The sequence below is a fragment of the Triturus cristatus genome, chromosome 5_1 (assembly GCF_964204655.1).
Source record: "Triturus cristatus chromosome 5_1, aTriCri1.1, whole genome shotgun sequence".
Classification (NCBI taxonomy): domain Eukaryota; kingdom Metazoa; phylum Chordata; class Amphibia; order Caudata; family Salamandridae; genus Triturus; species Triturus cristatus.
The window spans coordinates 94458351-94470929 of NC_140587.1; the positions used below are offsets into that span (position 1 = coordinate 94458351).

The following is a 12579-nucleotide window of genomic DNA, read 5'->3' on the forward strand; positions in this document are numbered from 1 at the left end:
ACAGGCACGATGCAAAGCTTCTGTTCCTTGTACCTGCCACGGTTTAGTTCCCCAAACGGATTTAAGATCGATAGTAGCTTTCCATACGTCAACCTCCAATAGCCAATTCATCCATAAAGGATTTGGAATATAATAATTTTGTGTGTGTCAGTCTGACCTTAGAAGTGGGTTCTACCGCCACCTTAAAATAAAAAGAATCAGGGTTTGACACACTAAAATCCGAAAAGTATGTGAATTTTTTCAATAAAGTGGCAGAGCTGCCGGGCATAGGGACAGGACAATGTTCCCATTGAGTGAAATTAACAACATTTCGAAAAGTATTTGCTCTGTGTAGGAAATGTGTGCCATAATGTTGAAAACAAAATTGCTCATCGTAGTTTGCAGTATTTAAATGCAGATCTTCAGCATCAAATGCAGCATAATATTTTAAATCAGAAAACAGTGCTTCTATTGCTTGTACATCCCAATCATCTGAGCGGATGTTTTGTTTAACCACATCACCCATAGAAACACGAAAAACAGTTGGCACATTAATAACTTCGGTGGGACCATGAATATGAAAGTTCACTGCATCCCAAGCAATCCCATCACGTACAGGCCAGGCGGTGATGTTCACAAACGTCTGGTCTCTTTTCATGATGTGTGATGAGGAATGGGGGGCCAAAGTTCCATCAATTAATTGAATTGTAGAACGCTCATTCAGGTAGTGTCCATTGATAAGTCTAAAAAACACTACCACAAAGCCAATTGTCATGAATAAAAAAATACAAATCAGCACCAACCAGATGTAAGTCCAAGGTGCAACCAAAAAATGTCTCTTGAACCAGGCAAAAAATATAGAAATTTTGGAAGGGGCAGTGGAAGTCAATGATTCAGTTTCAAAGGAAGAATGGGACTGGGTAAGTGTTGTTGTATGTAATAGGGGCAAAGCGACTTCTGTAGGATAAGCATACTCAGGATCAGCAGGCAAACCACCAGCAGTAGGGGGCACATCAGTAACTGTGAGCATCTCAATGGAAACCTCAGGCACGATGATAGAGGGTGGCACCACAACAGAGTTTCTCAGCATTGAAGGGCAGGAAACCGAAGGTGTCATACTATGGAGAATCGGCCACCCTGTGTAGCTTGACATTCTCAATTGAAATGTACCTGTTTTCCTTGCGACCAGGAAGTGGGGGTAAAACAACTGTACGTGTACCCAATACTCCAAGCACCGGCACTGGTGCACGATAAGAGGGGCCAAACTCCTTCTTGTTCTCCACCTTCTCACGGACCAGGTCACCAACTCGAGGCAGCCAGCCGACTACCGGAATCAGGAGCGCTTCTTCGGATGTAGAGAGCACGTGTTCCTTTGCTAGAGTGTCTCTTGCTTCTTGTAGATTCTGCAATACAGCACAGTGGTCATCTAGGTCAAAAGGCGCGGCAGCCGCCGCCATGTCTAGACCGTCAAGGTCCGGAACAAACATTCTCACTCCAAAGAGCATCCTGTACGGGGTCCGCCCACCCAGAGACCTTCTAGGAATGTTATTAAGTGCACGTTGGACGTCATACAAGTCGGCAAGCCAGTTCCGGCCTGTACCTAACACCTTGGCTGTCAACGATTGCTTTAGGTCACGGTTCATCCGTTCCACAACACTATTGCCCTCAGGCCGGTATGGAGACGAAAATTTGACTTGGACCCCTAAACTTCTCATTGCTTCTTTGTACGCCTTAGAGGCAAACGCCGGGCCCTGATCAGAGTGAAGGGTACCACACGCAAAACTCCCTATAAAGACACGCAATGCTTTGACAGTCCTGGCATCAGCACTCCTTTGTGGCCACACCCACAGAAAACGTGTGCACGAATCCACTGCAACCAAGATGTACTTGTACGCAGTATCAGAGGTAAAAGGACCGCAGTGATCTAAATAAACACATGCAAGTGGTTGATTAGATATATGCAGCTGCGTTGGAGGTGGACGCGCAACAGAAGAAGGTTTAATCTGCTGGCAAATGTCACAACCAAGTACATAAGCCCGCGCTTGTTTATACAAACCGTACCACCAGTAACGTTGCTGTAAAAGAGACACAGTTGCTGACACTCCAGCATGCGCAGACGCAACACCTTCGTGGGCAGCCGTTATCAAATTTGGTCTGCAGTCCGCATTGGGAATCAATCTATCACCAACGTCGTTAATCCTCACTAACGGGACGTTATCAGGACTTAAGTGATAATGGTATCGAGAAGGGAAACCTCTAGGGAAGTTTGTCCCTGTCTCAGAAGCAGCAATAGCTGCCAAGATGTCAGCATCTATCTTCGATTTTGATCTTGTAACTGCTGCTACTAAATATGTCGCCACTGCTGTTTTAGCTGCCTCGTCAGCCAAACTGTTACCGACAGCATGGACACCAACTCGTTGGTGACCAAGAGTGTGAATTACATTCACAAGTGGCAGACTCCCTTTAAGTTCTGCCACTCGAGCCCAAAGCGTTTTATGCTTTACTGTGCCACCTTTGGAATCACGAAAACCATTCATAATCCAAAAAAGCAAATTGTCTTTGTAAGATTGAACACAATAGTAAGAATCACTCACTATAAGAGTAGTGACCCTGTAATCAGCAAACTCAAGTGCAAGCACTAGAGCACGAAGCTCCGCCAATTGCGCGGTACAATCACCCAATGACTGCGTATGCACTGCATCAGATTGGAACTCTCCATTTACGAAAGTACCGACTACAATTGCGCAAGCCGCTGAATAAGCGTGCCTTGATCCAGTTGCGGGTTGCGCCGACCCGTCAGTGTATATGACACAATGGTATTCCTCGATGGGGCGCAATGACAGAGGAGCAGGATGAACGAATTCATACTCCAAACTCTCCTGAGTCTGCAACGCTGCGTCAAAGATGTATTCGACGTCAGGCGAAGCTAAGGAGGTCGCCCATTGTATCCACCTTGGATGCACTACACTAGCTTTAGTGACTGCTTCGAGAGCAGGAAACGGTGTTACCACCAGCATGCGCTTTCCCTGTGATAGCGCTCGTTCTTTCAGGATCGCCATCTGAACTGCTGTTAAGACTTTTTCAACAGTGGAAAATCGCAGCGCAGCCGAAGTGTACAGATGAGATTTGTAAGCAATGGGGACTGTCGCCCTCATTGAACGTTAAGTACGTGAAACCTTCCGCGCCTGGAACAATTCTAATGACCAGGTTGGTGTGGTTGTCACGAGTCTTTAAATATTTAGCTGTAAGAAGATCAGTTTGCAAAGTATACAATGCCAATGAGTGCTCTGGCAGCCAGCAAGATCTGGTAAAAGTTGGTTGTATCAAGGCATAAAGCGTCTTGATACGCTGGGCATAATCAGGAATGTAGGATCGACCGAAATTCAGAAAACCCAGCAGGGATTGTAGTTTTTTCAGTGTCGTAGGGATACGAAGGCGTGCGCATTTCTCAAGGAATTGCGGTGCCAAGCCTCGACCCTCATTATTGAGTTCGTACCCCAAGAACAACACTGTAAACTCAGCAATGTGGGACTTCTTAAAGTTAAACTTGTAACCGAAGTCGGCAAACATAGTCACTATGTTATCCACACGAGCAAGGTGTGGAAGCAACTCGTCGTCGTCAGTCAGATAGATGTCATCAACATACGAGTATGCTTCCGGGTCTACCATCTCCAAGAGAGGGACCACGCGAGCGGCAAAAACTCCAGGGCTGTTTTTATAGCCCATCGGGAGCCGTTTGAACAATTTTTGTTTGCCACCCGAGGTGAATGCTGTCCACTCATAACTAAGAGGGGCCAGGTTATGGCAATAAAAGCCATTTGATAAGTCGAGCGTAGTTTTGAAACGTTTTCTCACAAGACTATCGACGAGAGCCGAACTATGAGTATTTTGTACCGCACACGTCCGGCAATGCGAGTTTAAATGCCGGTAATCCAAAACTAGGCGTTACGACCCATCAGGCTTCGTCACAGTGAATAAAGGATTATTCATGGGTGACACACATGTCTCAATTACTCCCTGATATTCTAATTGTTCAAGGATGGACGTGACGTGAGATCTTGCCTTGCGACGCATGGGATATTGGGGTTGAGGCTGGGGATCGGATCGCAATGGAATCTCGTGATTGGGAGAACATTTATCCCAGCCAACCTGATTACGATATAACGCAGGTGCAAGCACCTGTGCCCACTCCCCGGCTAACCTAGTAGACTCCTCCGTGGGCACTGCGTACCCAAAGGAAGGAAGTATAACTTCCTCTCCCCTTGGAGCGTCCAAAATGAAAGCCGGAGGCCAATCTTTCTCCGCCAAAAGAATATCATAGGTGGTGGTAAGATTATCCCAAAAAAACACTTTAATTTTGCGTTGTATGTCACCCTCCATATTAAGGACTATTTCAAATAATCTTTCTGGGGGAGCTACGCGAGTATCAGCAGTTTCCACTGTCACATAAATGTCAGTTGCTGTCGCCTCCAGAAAGGGACGCAATGCTTCCCGCACTACTGTAACCTCCGCCGCGCTGTCTAGCAGCGTTAGTGCCCATGTCAGGTTCCGAAGCTGTGTCCTGACCATCTGAGGCATATCTCGCTGAGATAGCAGCAACTTTCTTTTTTTGAACGGGGGACGTGGTCTGGCAGTGTCTTCCTGCTTGCCTTTACCGTCAGTCTGGCGGGGTTGGTCTCGACCTTGAGCACCCCGTCCTCTCCCACGCTCTCCACCACCAGTGTGCGAAGTCGATGTTTCCTGTGAAGAACGAGAAGAGCCTTGTTCAGAAACCTGAAATCTATCAGGTGACTTAATACGTGTACGATCGCGCAAATCATAAGTGCGCTCACTATACGACTGTACGGGTGAGGCAGGACGAGAAACCTGTTTCTGTTGCTGCTTCTCTTGTTTTTTGGCTCGCCAACTTTGTTTAGGAAAGTTGGGCTTTTCGTCTTTTGTAGACGAACTCACCTTAGTTTGCTGCACTACATCAGGAATTTTGATGGTGGGTTTCACACCCAAGGCACTACGTCCAACCATCCTATAGGCTTTCGCAATAATTTTCGCGAACTCCCTTGGTTTATCGGCATCAGCCACAAGTTCCAGCATATTACCAACTTGGAGCTGCATGGCATCTCCTTTGAGGTTGCCCATTACCATGGAACAAACCACATCGAAACTGTCGACAAGCCTTAATCCTAACTCTATTGCTGCGTCCGCACCATGACTTTCTTGGACTTTCTTGATGACGGAGGGTAGTACAGACATAGACGGAGTGCCGTAGCACTTCGAATAGGTCGCACCAAAGACCTTGCCCCAATTGTCACAATCAACAAGTTCAGGGACCAGGTCCTTCGGCAAAGTAATGGTGAGTATCCTGTGTTTATCCACAGGTGTAGTGTTTGGAAACACGGCTTCCAATTGATCAAATTTTTCCGCAAGCCAGTAAGGAAATTCATCCTTACTGAGGGGGCGCTTGCCGACAACCGCATTAACCATAACTGGGCCAATCACCACCGCGTGATGGTGATCCGTCCCGTGCCCAGAAAACGCAGGTGCTCCCACCTGAACTGTGCGTGACACATACTGCACTAAAGCCCTATGGACCGTAATCAGGGCTGTGTGTAGCGTTCGTAAATCACCCACTCCTACCGTCGGGTAGCGTGGGTGTGGAGTATATCTAGCCAGTACCGGCCAAGTGGCCCCTGCAATTGACAACGGGCCCATTCTCGCCGATACGACCTCATGGGGGAGGGCGCCATTAAACCAAATTGTATGCTGCCAGGCAGAAATAGGATTTTCTAGTGTCCTATATGGGGCATAAACCGCAGGCACAGGCGTGGCTGTATACTCGTGGAACAAATTATCGTCCGTATCCACCTCCTCAAAGGTCACCCATGAGTAAAACAACTCATAAGGGTAGCTGGCATCAGCACTGACCACAAAGACCACGGCCATCCCGTCATCAGGTACCCCATAAGCCCTCAAATGAGCGCACAGAGGAACCCTACTATGAGTGGGAATATTAACCGCCATAAGGACACCCTAAAAAGTAACAACGATATTTACAGTAGCACTTGGGCTAAAAAAATTGTAACCTTTTTAATTTTCAAGCTTGATGGAACCTTTAGTCAAAACCTAGGTAGGTTAAACCGTCACTCTTGCCTTCCGGAAACGAGAGTGAGGGTAGTTGTGGACTAAATGCAAGTACTACTAAAGCGTCTCAGATCTTAAGACCAAACGTTAGGTGCGCCATGTTGCAGGGATTCTGCTTTTGCACAGAACTATGCGCAGGAGACCAGGACCTCAGAGAATTGTGGTGTACCAGAAAATTCCCCTCAGAACCCAGAACCCCTTATCCGACTAGCTTAGTATCCCATTCGTTAGCCTAGATCTAGCTAGGCGGTCCCAATGTATAGACAAACCAGAACAAGCGACTTAGATATTTCTCAGGAGTGGTGGGAATCCGAAATACCTGTTCGTATCTATTGGTTAGTCCACAACATAATAATACAGACATGGTAAAGTTTAAAGAGTTTATTTTATAAACCTCGCGTCCTAAGATGCAGTACTTTGGCTAACACTAGCAGACTAACAGTACAGATCAGAACCATAAGCATTATTACAATACCATACAAAATGAAAGGAGCAATCATACTTAATAATGACAGTGGTATACACCCACACTCCTTTCACTAGAATCTAATACATTATTATTATTAGACTATTAGAAGGTCTCTTAGGCTAACAGGGGGGACCCCATACCGTATAGATCAGCTTAGTAGAATCACATCAAAGGATCAGCTCTCTCATGCATCAGCTCTTCTGTTCGAATGAATGTAAAACCAAACTGTTCTGCAATATTAAAGACGCTTGTCCTTCAGATATTGGCAGCTGTATGCATGATATGTCTAACAAGTGGTACGATCAATCTAAACACAACACTCTGTACCTTCTAGTGACCCAGACGCGTTCTTTGCATGATGTACAGACCAAGGGCACATTTCACGGTTAAGAATGTGAAACAACAGTTTGTTATCCTGTAAGGCAAAGTCGAGTCAGCATTTCTAACATGAATAACACATAACAAAAGTGTTGTGTGCAGCGCAGCAGAAACGACAAGCTTGCTTGCTAACAATGATCTCGTTTATGCTAACTTAGTGTTGTAAATAGGGCGTGGCTTAATCCATCCTACAGTACTCTAGTACTTGTCAACATAGAACCTTGAGATCCTTGTTCTACTTTATTCTCACTTTGACTAAATTCCAGGATTCTGGGACACTTGCTTTCCATTTGTGTTTCATTTTTCTTAAATTAGAAACTGCTAGCACTTAGAAATATTCTTATTTTTGTATTGTGCACTGAAAACATGAGCATTAAGGGAGTACAATCGGTGTATCTTTGTTCTCTTAAAATAGTAGAACACATTAAGTAAATTGTATGTGTGTGACAGTGAGCGTGTATGTTTGTCACACATATTTCCTTAAAACTTTTGAGGTGATTGTTTGTGCCTGTTTGTTAAACCGGGTTTGATTTTGTCGGGGACCTTACGATCCTTGCCACGGTACTATGTAGGAATTTTAAAAAATGACTTGCAAAGAAAACCTACATTGCGCATTGTCTATGGATCGTTACTTTTGCCACATTCTGCAAAATTGGATTGGTTACAGGTTTTGGATTCTCACCCTGCTGAGGGAATTCCTGTGAATTGAATACAATATCATGACTACAGTAGACAATCGGCATAGTTTTGATTCTTTTCATCTTAGCCAATGAGTTGATGGGCCTTAAACTCCACCCCCAGCGGTTATGATTGTGATAAAAATGTTAGCTTGATCTGACAGATGCATTGGTTATATACATTTTTCATGTTTTGTCAGGGTGATATTCCTTTCTCTAAGGCTACCTGATTCTGTACTCCGGCCTTTGCTCCTATCAAAAGCCCTCAATTTCTTCTGAGTGAACATTTAGTGACTGAAGTGCGCAAACTATCCTGTTTAAAAAGTGGAAAAAGCACAGTCTGCATGTGTGTGGGTTATCCTGCAACATAGTGTCTGGGCCTGGAACATTCTTCACAAGCTGTTAATCAGAGCTTTGTGTGCGGGTATGGGTACTTCATTCATGGCTTGTGCTGTACTGCCCGTTTTCATACATTGCCAAGTTTTCAGTCAGTTTTCAGGTGTTTAGCAATTTCCTAAAGTAGGGCCTTGAGTTTTTTGCCCCTCTCTCTCTCCTTTTCCTCCTTTGGCTTAGTTTGCTCATGCCGCAGTGCATCAGCTTTAAGCCATGCACCTCGCGTCAAGGTTTGCTGCAGTTACTCCAGTATTAGAACTTTCATAGATTTCAATAGCTTGTATCATTCCCTGTCGTCGGAATGGGAGTCTCGGTAAATAGAAAAATAACATAGCCGTATATACAAAAGAGAAAGAAAGGCGTAGGCCTCATCTCATTTTGTAGCATATCCACCTCTTTTTGTAAAAGAGACAAAACTAAAGCAACAACCAATCAGATTAGCCTCACCCCATAGAACCTTACTGAGAGAGCCTCAGATTTTCTACCGCACTTTGTGCTAAGGGAGTCTCCACTGAGCTCTGCTCAGATTTCTCTTCAACTTCTGGATTTTTTTTATCTTTTCACTGCAATTTCTCTTCAGGATGTCAGACAAGCGAAAAAGTTTGTATTTAAAGCTTGTGCCACTTGTTCAAAGAAAAGGCTTTATGTGGAGGACAAGCATAAAGATTGTGTTTATTGCTTGTACCCTGACCACAAGGCCACGGACTATAAAATCTGCCGGACCTTCTCATCAAAGACCCTTAGAGACCGCGAGGGACGTTAACTAACCTGGCTACAAAAGCTAAAGTCACGAAAGGAGGCTGTATCCCGTGACAGCGATGAGACCTCCTCTGCAACATCTTAGAGGGGATCCCAAAAGAGGGGTAGGTCTTCTCCTTCATCTTCAGCTGACCCCCCTGCTAAGGCCTTGCAAAAGACCTCTGATAGGTCTGACATGCTCATCCCCTTAAAATCTCCTCACCGAGGTGCAAAGGAGAGGGAAGGGCTGGTTTCTGAGGTACTTTCTACTCAAAAGGCGAGCCATGGGTCTTCTGCTTCCCCTCCACCATCTGGGAAACCAAAACTGTTAAAGAAAAAAAACAGCTTCAGTACATCCAGAGGGGAAAACTGAGAAGAAAATCCGTCCGCCGCCGACTACTTCAGGTGCGTCGGCGACTACATCAAAGATTCACCTGACGTTAGTTCCAGCTCCTTTGACGGGCACGTCGATGAGAACGGCGTTAACGACTTGGTCGACAGCAACATCATCGACGCTACAGGTGACGCCAGTTACAATGTCGAAGACGATGATGACTACCTCTACGTCGACGAGGATGACGTCGACGATTGTGTTGATGACGACGAAAACGACGACGACTATGTCTGTCGTCTTCTACAGTGGTACTGACGACAAGCTTGTCGACTGTTCCGTCTACGAGCATTCTATCGTCGTCGACGGTTCAATTTTCATCGACGATCCCTCCGACGACTACCTCGTCGCCCTCGCCGATTCAAAAAGTGGAAATTTCAATAAAAAGACAGATTACGTCAGAGATGACATCTCCTGAGAGGGTGACACCATTACCTCCGGCACTCCTTTTAGAAGAGGAGGAGTTTTCAGATGAGGAGGATGGTCCTTATGGGGATGCATATAGTCCATCCCAATTACGAGTAAAATACCAGGACTCAGAAGACTATTTTATGGACCAGCAACAATACCTGCCACAAACAAGACAACAGGAACAGTTGCAGCAGGGCATGATAGCCATGCCGTCTTCGCCTATTACTGATCTTCAGCTCATGTTGTTGGATTATAAGAGGAGATTTCCATCACATCCCTCTGACCAACAATCAGTGCAGGTGCCACCACTGCCACCGCCGACTATGGCAGTTCCTCAACTTCCTCAACCTTCGGACCAGGAACCATCAGAACGTCACCAGAATATCGTCACGGTGCATGACGATTCATCAGACGATGACCAGAGCGTAGGACAAGCCCTAGATCCAGATAGGGAATGGGACGACTATGTCATTCCGGATCCCGCTTCACTGTCGCCGCATCCTGTGGATTCTTCTCCAGCTGACATTGGAGGTTTCCATAACCTCATGGAAAGGGCTTCCAAACGGTTTGACCTTCCCATACCTTCTGTACAATCGGAATGCTTTCTTTATGATTTTAAAGAACCCTTCAAAAAGTCTGTCCGTTCTATCCAGATTGTGGAATATGTATGGAGTGAGGGGATTAAGGTAAGGCAGTCTCCAGCTACCGTTGTTCCTGTTCTTCCCCGGCTGGAGAAGAAATATAAGGCTCCTGCTGATGGTCCCGCTTGTCTGGTTGGCCAACTGAAGCCGGATTCTGTCATATCTCAAGCGGCCCAAAGAGAGTCAAGGAATCCGTCGGCGCCCCTTACCACACCACCGGATAAGGAGGGTAAGCGACTAGACAATATGGAAAAGAGATTCTCTTCTATGTCCAGCCTTCTTGTCAGGGCAGCAAACGCCTTAGCAATTCTGGGACGATATGATCGCCAAATGTGGTGTGATTTATCTCCATACATTGACCAGCTACCAGATGAATCTAAGGCTGACGCAAGGAAGATTATGGAGTAAGGAGAGCGTTCTTCTTCAGAGATCATAGATTGCGCAATGGGCATTGCTACCACTGCTTTTTGCGCTTTGGCTGGTGCGGCAGTCCTTAGAAGACAAGCTTGGCTTCGGGCCACCTGGTTTCGCCCAGAGGTTCAAAATAAGATCCTAGACCTACTGTTTGATGCAGAAATGTTTTTTGGTAAGCATGTGGACGATGCTCTGCAGGAAATTAAAAAGGACACAGATACGGCAAGGTCCCTTGGGACCTTGCATTATCGCACAGTACCTTTCGGTGGGACAAGAGGGAGAGGTTTTTCTTCGTACAAAGATGGTTCTCTTCCAGGGGATCCTCATCAATAGTCATAAACAGTAGAATATTCCCGCCCATGCGCGGGACCCCGGAAACACAATCATATATGTGATAAACATATATGCATCTCCACATATATATACATATATAAATAATAAAAAAGTAAATGCAGCCTTTCATAACCAGAGCTGAATAATGCTGGAAGGACTCCCCTGTATATTATAAATAATATATGTAATATAAACAATAGATCACAAAAAACAGGGAAGAAACAGCAGCAAAGCATGTTTGAAAACTGTTTTAATGCTTCGCATTTAGCCCAAAACCTCAGATAGGAATGAAAGCATTGACAGCTCACAGGCTGCATTGTAGAAAACCACAGCCTAGAAAGGCTAGAAAGCTAACTCATAGCAACGTAGAAAAACTGGCACCGTGACTTTAAGGCAGTTATGACCCCTAGCTTCCCATCATGCCTCAGGGGTGGCAGTTAGGTCAGTTGTTCTTTCCGGCTCCTTCAGTCAGGACCCTGGTTACACAGCTCCACTCTTTTCTGGTTTTATTCAGAAATCTACTTTTTTCAGAAAAATGTTATCTTACTTAGACGTCTTTCATCCAGTCAAGTAAGGTGTTTGCTTTTTCTGACTGATTTTGGCATTTTTTTCACTCAAAATGCCATCCCTTTTTGATCCCTGCCCTTCTTGTGGAAAAAAGGCCAGGTCAGACTCTCACTCAGTCTGTATTCTTTGCCTGCCTAAAGATCATGTCCCCAAGTCTTGTCCTCATTGCCAGTCTCTCTCAAAAAGAACTTTGAAAGATAGAGAACAAATTAGTCTTTATGGGCTGGCGGAAAAGGCTTCCAGAGGCAGGTCTCCGGTAAGAAAAGGCTCCAAGAGGCCCAGATCCTCTTCTAGACCATCAGCGTCGCGCTCGGCGCTGAGAAAACAGCCACCGGAGGGACATACATCTAAGAAAAGACCGTCTACGGCGGGCTCGCCGTCGAGAGAACGCAGGCATGAAGGTACGTCACTACATTCGACCTCGAGAATTCGACAGCCTCTGCCATCGTCAACCTGGCGACGATCGGCTTCGAGGAGTTCCTGTCCACCGCCCGCATCACAGCGACAATTGGCTTCGAAGAGCCAAAGCCCTCCGCTGTCGTCAACCCGGCGACGACCGGCGTCGAGAGCCAGCAGACCTCCGTCGACGTTGGTTAGACGTTCAACGTCGAGAGCTGATAATCCTCCGTCACCGTCTTACAGACGACGTTCAACGTCGAGGGGAGAGAATTCTCCGCCGTCGCAGACCAGGCGTCGATCGGCGTCGCGAACGAAGAGTCCTCCGCCGTCATCCCTGCGACGTTCGACGTCGAAGACCAGAAGCCCTCCGCCGGCGTCAGTCCAACAACGCTCGGCATCGAGAGCTAGCAGCCCTCCGCCGTTGTCATCCCACTGACGATCGGTGTCGAGGGGAGGAAGTCCTTCAGCGACGTCGATCCCACATCGCTCGACGTCGAGACGGAGCAGTATTTTGCCGTCATCGAGGCGCTATTCGCCGGCGACACATTCAACGCCGAGGCAAGCGGAGTCAACACCGAGACCACTCCCAGTACCTGGTCGAGCTTCGACGGCTAGAATAAGATCTTGATCGAAGTCGAGGAGAGCTCTGTC

The 12579-nt window shown here is 46.3% G+C and overlaps 1 protein-coding gene across 4 annotated transcripts in view; it reads left to right on the forward strand.

Moving 5' to 3' along the window:
• HSF1 (heat shock transcription factor 1) overlaps positions 1-12579 on the forward strand; it is a 490333-nt gene that overhangs the window by 331529 nt on the left and 146225 nt on the right. The window lies entirely within an intron of this gene.